The sequence below is a fragment of the Loxodonta africana genome, chromosome 14 (genome assembly GCF_030014295.1).
Source record: "Loxodonta africana isolate mLoxAfr1 chromosome 14, mLoxAfr1.hap2, whole genome shotgun sequence".
In the NCBI taxonomy this organism is placed as follows: domain Eukaryota; kingdom Metazoa; phylum Chordata; class Mammalia; order Proboscidea; family Elephantidae; genus Loxodonta; species Loxodonta africana.
The window spans coordinates 41369373-41375455 of NC_087355.1; positions in this window are offsets into that span (position 1 = coordinate 41369373).

Here is a 6083-nt window from a genome sequence, read left to right on the forward strand (position 1 = left end):
ACACTTTCCAACCTGTTCTTTCCTTCCTTCTCCCCAGTCCCCCTCTGTCCCTGACACAACTCCTGTTTATACCTCACCCTCTATTTCTACAGGTTACCCTCATTCTGATCACACTTCGTTGCAACTGTTCCTTTACTTCTTACCTTCACCATTACAGAAGAGTTCCTCTAGTATTGTTCTTCCTCTGTAACCTCAAAGCCTGGAGTAACTGCAAGGATGGAGGCTCTAGTCCACCTAGAGACACCTCAAAAGAAAGGCCTGGCAATCCTATGGAGCATAGTTCTACTCTGATACACATGGGGTCATCATAAGTCAGAATCAACTCAACAGCAATTGGTTTTAACCCCAAAGCTTACCATAAGACCTAATATTTAGCTGGTTTTCTACTCAATAAATGTCTGACTGAATGGCAATTTAGAAAATACAAATCTTATTTTCTCACTAACTCATAATGTTAGCAGAGAACTATATTGATAAAAAGAAAATTGGCATCATAAACTACAAGAATGAAATAATCATAAAATCAAAACTTTATGGGGGAAATAACTTGGATAATTCAGAGAATGCAAATTCAAATAACAGGTCTATTTTTTATGTTAGCTTAAAAAATTAAGAGACCCAGTAGTGGAAGTTGTAGTGAACTAATGGGGCGGGAGCTGGGGAGAAATTTACTAGACTGAAAAATTCATTTCCCCCAAATCCCCTCAGAGGCTAAAGTAGGATACATTCTACAGCTTTCCTTGGCCAAATTTGTTCTCCTAGCTTTTAGAAAGCCACTGGTCCAAAGACACGAACAGATTAAATGAGATTTAGAAATAGTGGAGTCCCAAACATAGCAATGCATCAACACATACTACATAAGGAAAGGAATAAAGTTCCTGTCTACACAACTTTCATCTATTACCTCAATGTTTGTTCATCCTTTTTTGGTCAGAGGTACAGACCTTACCTACAAAAACCACCACCACAAGAAGTTCCAAAACGAGTCTTCTTTAGAAAACTTTCCCTAAATCCCTCCAAATTCAATGATTTCTCTAAGTGCTCTTTTCAGCAGTTACTCAGTTTGTGCTATTGTAATTGATGCATCCTATTTTACCCTGTAAATAGTGTGCAGATTTTATTTGTGTATATGTTGTCTCTCCAACTTCATTGTGTGCTCTATAAAGCAAGGAGTCGGGTAAGTCTTTTAATATCCTCCCCCAGCTCTCCTACTACAACCCATAAATGATGTTCCCTAAGTAGTCTGCCAAATACACACTCAAATATTGAAAGTACTTCTCAAATCCTAAAAAAAGGTTGGCTCCCTGTAATAGTAGCTAATGCTTATTGAGAACTTATTCCCTACCAGGTATTACTCTACAACTTTAATTTGCAAAAACCTAATTCTTGCGATTACCCCATAAGATAGGCTAATATCATCCTTATTTTGCAGATGAGGAAACTAAAACACAGAGAGAAATTAAGTAACTGGTCTAAGAACATATACCCAGGATGGGGGAATGGAGGGGAGGTGAGGAGGTGCTGGGATTTGAAATTGGGAAGTTGGCCTCAAGGAGTCCCTGGGTGGTGCAAGCAGTTGAGCAGTTGGCTATTAATCAAAAAGTTGGTAGTTTGAACCCACCCAGAAGTGCCTCAGAAGACCTGGCTCTTTCCAAGAGGTCACAGCCTTGAAAATCCTATGGAGCACAGTTCTACTCTGTAACACATGGGGTTGCCACAAGTTGGACTCAGCGGCAACTGGTTTGGTTTTTTTAATTGGCCTCAAGAAAGGATAGGCAATATACTGCATTGCATTGCCTCAGGCACTTGAGCTGAATGCCTATCAACTGGGATGTTTTAGTAAGAGGACCAATTCTACCACCTCAATGCAAGAAATGTTAAGTTCATTTTGTTTTTTCAATTTTAGTGTAATTTTCCTCCCTCTTTGGCTTTATTACCGTCACGTCACTCTCTCTCCTTCTCATTCTACCCACATCAGCCCCCACCCAGCTCTCTAGTACCACTAAGGTAAACCATCTAAAACGATTTAATCCTGTAGGGGGAGATACACATATTCACCGGCACACAAACTCATATACATACATGCATGTAAAAAGGAGATAGGGCATTTTCTCGAAAATGGACTGTTGTTATATACTTTTCTGCATCTTCTTTTACAAAACAATAGTTCCTGGAAACCCCTCTAACTCACTGATAAATATCTAATTCATCATTCCTAATAGCTGCTGTCTTCCATGGTGTAGATGTATAATTTATTCAACCATCCCTCTCTAAACTGTGCTCACTTTGTTTCCAGTTGTTTGACACTAAGAACAATGCTGCAATCAATTCCAGGCATCAGAAAATGCCAGTGGGGGAATGAGAAACAGGCACTCTGAGTTTCTTGAAGTTTGCAGGAAGGTTCCTTGTATCTGGTCTTTCAGAATTGTCTCTTCCTCAGGCAGCAGTGAAAACTCAGGCCATTCAGCTCCTTCTCAGCCCCTTGGGGATCAGGGAAAACTGACGTATTGTAGTGGGGCCAATACCAAACTTCCCATCAGAAACCCACAGATTTAAGTCAAGTCTCCCCTAGATCTGCTGCTCTTGTCCTTCCCCCCAGGCTTCAATAGGAGTTTGAGATCATTTGCCAGGTTATGTACTGAAGCCCCTGCCTTGACTTTCTCTGCCAAGTCCCCCACCATAAAGCAACACCTCATCTGTGTGTCCAATAGCATGTAGATCCCAGTAGCCAAGTGGAGAAAGGTGATCTAACGTTCTCAGAATCTATTTCAAGTCCATGTAATAGACAGTTTAATGCACTGCTATGAAGCTTTCTTTTTTATGAAGCTTATCTAGAACACTGATTTCAAGCAAAGCCTGTTATACTGTATATTTAAAATAGAAAGGTGATGATGCAAAACCAGTTAATTAACTTAAAATCAGAGGAATGAACTGAAAAACTTAGTGGAAAACTACGCAGTTCCTGACTTCCCCTCCAAGGTCAACTTAGGACAGGATTCTAAGAGATAATCAGTATTAAATAGGCTCTCCAAAACATTTCTATTGAAAATGACTTCATAACTAACAAAAATTAAAGAATTTCCTCCTGGCTTCTATTACTGTCAGTTTCTAAGATTCCTTTTGGTGGCATGATTTCTACACATTCTAGGATAAATCTACCATTGATTCTAACTATGTAATTGTAAGAAATATTTTGTAATTTTCATTCTTCTGTTTAAATTCAATACATATTCTTCTCACTCTTTTCTATTCAACATCTCTGCATATTTTGTGAATTTAAAGTCTTTCATACAGCAGGCTACCTATAGAATACTGTCACTTTTAAGACAGTAAACCCCATTGCTGTTGAGTCGATTCCAACTCATAGCAACCCTATAGGATAGAGTAGAGCTGCCCCATCGGGTTTCTAAGGAGTGGCTGGTGGATTTGAGCTGCCGATCTTTTGGTTAGCAGCCGAGCTCTTAACCACTGCACCACCAGGTCTCCTTTAAGACAGTATCAGTAATTATTCAATTTGGATACTCAACTTTGTTGAAACTTGGCAGCATGATTAAATGTTAAATTTACCATATACACATGCCACTAGCATGCATATGATGCCATCCCTAAAAACGTTCAACTACACTTAGCTCACTGTAATACAATATACTATTAATGTATATATTCCCCATGCCGTGAGTGCCCTCAAGCACCCTCAGCCAAGGACAGGGAGCATGGCAGACATTACTGTACAATCCTGGGTAGTAACAAGCACACCATATTGTGATCTCGCTTACTGAAAGCAGTCTGCAGCATGAGGTTACTCCCTTGTGACCTATTTTGTGTTCTAGCAGGCAGTTTTGACCCAAACTGGCTAACAAAATGTGCACAAGCAAAAGTATTGGATCTGCTACAAATAAACAAGTAATATCCTGGGTGCTAAGATGAAAGTTTTATGGCAGCTGGAATGTGCCCTCAAGGAAACAGGGTACAGATCTGTAGGAAATTAGATTGGCCAAAGTCCCCTGACATTATCAAAGGCATCAAAAACATTAATGCAGCCTGAGAAAAATGACTAACCATTACTTGACTAGCAGGTGTATTTCATGTTTAGGATTATTAGGGGAAAAACAAAAACCACTGAAGAACTACTGCCAACATAAGACATCAGAATCATTTCTCCGTAAGGCCTCTGCTATAACCATAAAGCAGCCCACAAGGTTCTATGATCAGCCTTGCGATTTTTTAGAAGCACATCCCTCCTCCCCCAGAATCACTCCCTCCCATGGGACATGTCTATACATCCATTAAATTACAGAGGGAAAGAAAGAGAAATGGAAAATGAAACATTACCTTTTATTTTCTCAGGCACACAAGTGATCTGGGATACCAATTAAGAGATTTTACTAATTCACTTTTAGAATTATATATTTTAAATCTTCAGCCACCTTAGAAAATAGGTTACAGCAATCAGTTCACAATTCAGAAGTATCAGGTTATAATTTAATTTTGGAATAAGTTAAGAGTTTATGTTCAATATGTGAGGGTTATTGGAACTCCTGAGTTTTAAATATCTTGTGAAACAGGTGATTCCTCTCCCTTCTTTAATGGCTTTTAAGAGTGAAGCAGTCGCCTTAAAAAAAAAAAAATCTATTCTAAGGAACATAACAGAAATTGGTAATGTCCAATATAAAAACCAGGCAGTGTTATGCTGACCATCTTTCTGGTACAGTGAGTGGCCTCTGCCTGGAACAAAACTCTTGGGCCAGTGCCATTATTCCTGAGGTCCACATAAACTTCACTGCAAATGCTGTTTGGTAGCAAATGGCATCATTTATCAAGCATCTAAGGATTTACCTGTACCAACGTGGCACATACCTAGTTGACTTTCTCAAGCATTGTAAAGACAGCCCCACGGCTAACAAATACGGACGTATGTGAGCTGTAGCACCTTTCAGAAGAACAGCCCAAATCAGCATTGCACAAACCCGGAAATGCTGGGGCTACGCCTGTAGTTACACCACTTAGTTCAGTTACAGCAAGGGTTAATGAGAGTACCTACCGAACATAACAGCTTTGTAAGGAGAAAAATGTTTTATAAGTCACATACTTGACCTGAAAAAGGGAAAGCCATCTTAGAAAAGTTTGAAGCTGGTTACAAAGTGTATCAGAGGAGAGTATGGTTGGCTTCGAACAAACCCACACAGTCACTTCTGAACATAAACTCAACATACACATTCTAATGACAGCATCTTGGTTATATTATTTTCACAAACCAAAGAATACAGATTGCAAACTATTTCACAAAGCAGATGATCTAATGAAAATGAGCATGAAAGCATTTAGTAAATTATATACGTTTTTAGAAAGATGTGTTTTTAAATAATTCACATGATGAAATTTGGCAAAGAATAAACAAAATCATTAATGATAAACCAGAAAATCTGGAAAACTTGGAGAAAAGCCCAAAGAATAAAAATAGAACAGATCTTTCTTCAGATTTGAAAATTAGATGTATTTTACGCTTTTTTAAATGTGTATAAAGCAACTTTAGACTGCATTTAAACAGTTTGAGAAATCCAAAACATTTTATTTTATAAATATACACTGTATATATTTCCGTGGAGAAGGGCATCACGCTCAATAAAGTAGAAGGTCAGTGAAAAAGAGGAAAATCCTCAAGGAGATGGATTGACACAGTGTCTGCAACAATGGGCTTAAGCATAACAATGATTGTGAGGGTGGCACAGGACCACGCAGCATAGAGTTTCATTCTGTTGTGCATAGGGTCGCTGTGAGTCGGAACCGACTCGATGGCACCTCACACCATCACCACACTATGTGGTTGGAGGGTAGCACAGAGGGATCTTGTAGAAAGTTGTTGCTACCCTAAAATCTGTGATGGATGGCTAATGATGGAGTGAATATGGCATGATAACACTTTGCACAACTTACAGTGAGCACAACGTAAGAACCGAGCAACCAAAGTCAGCTATCAAATAACATGAGTACAATGGATTGTTGTTTACTTGAGGCTGGAAATGTTGAAGAAAAGGAAAGCTGCAGCTATAGATTAAGTATTTTAGAAACAGTCAATCCATACT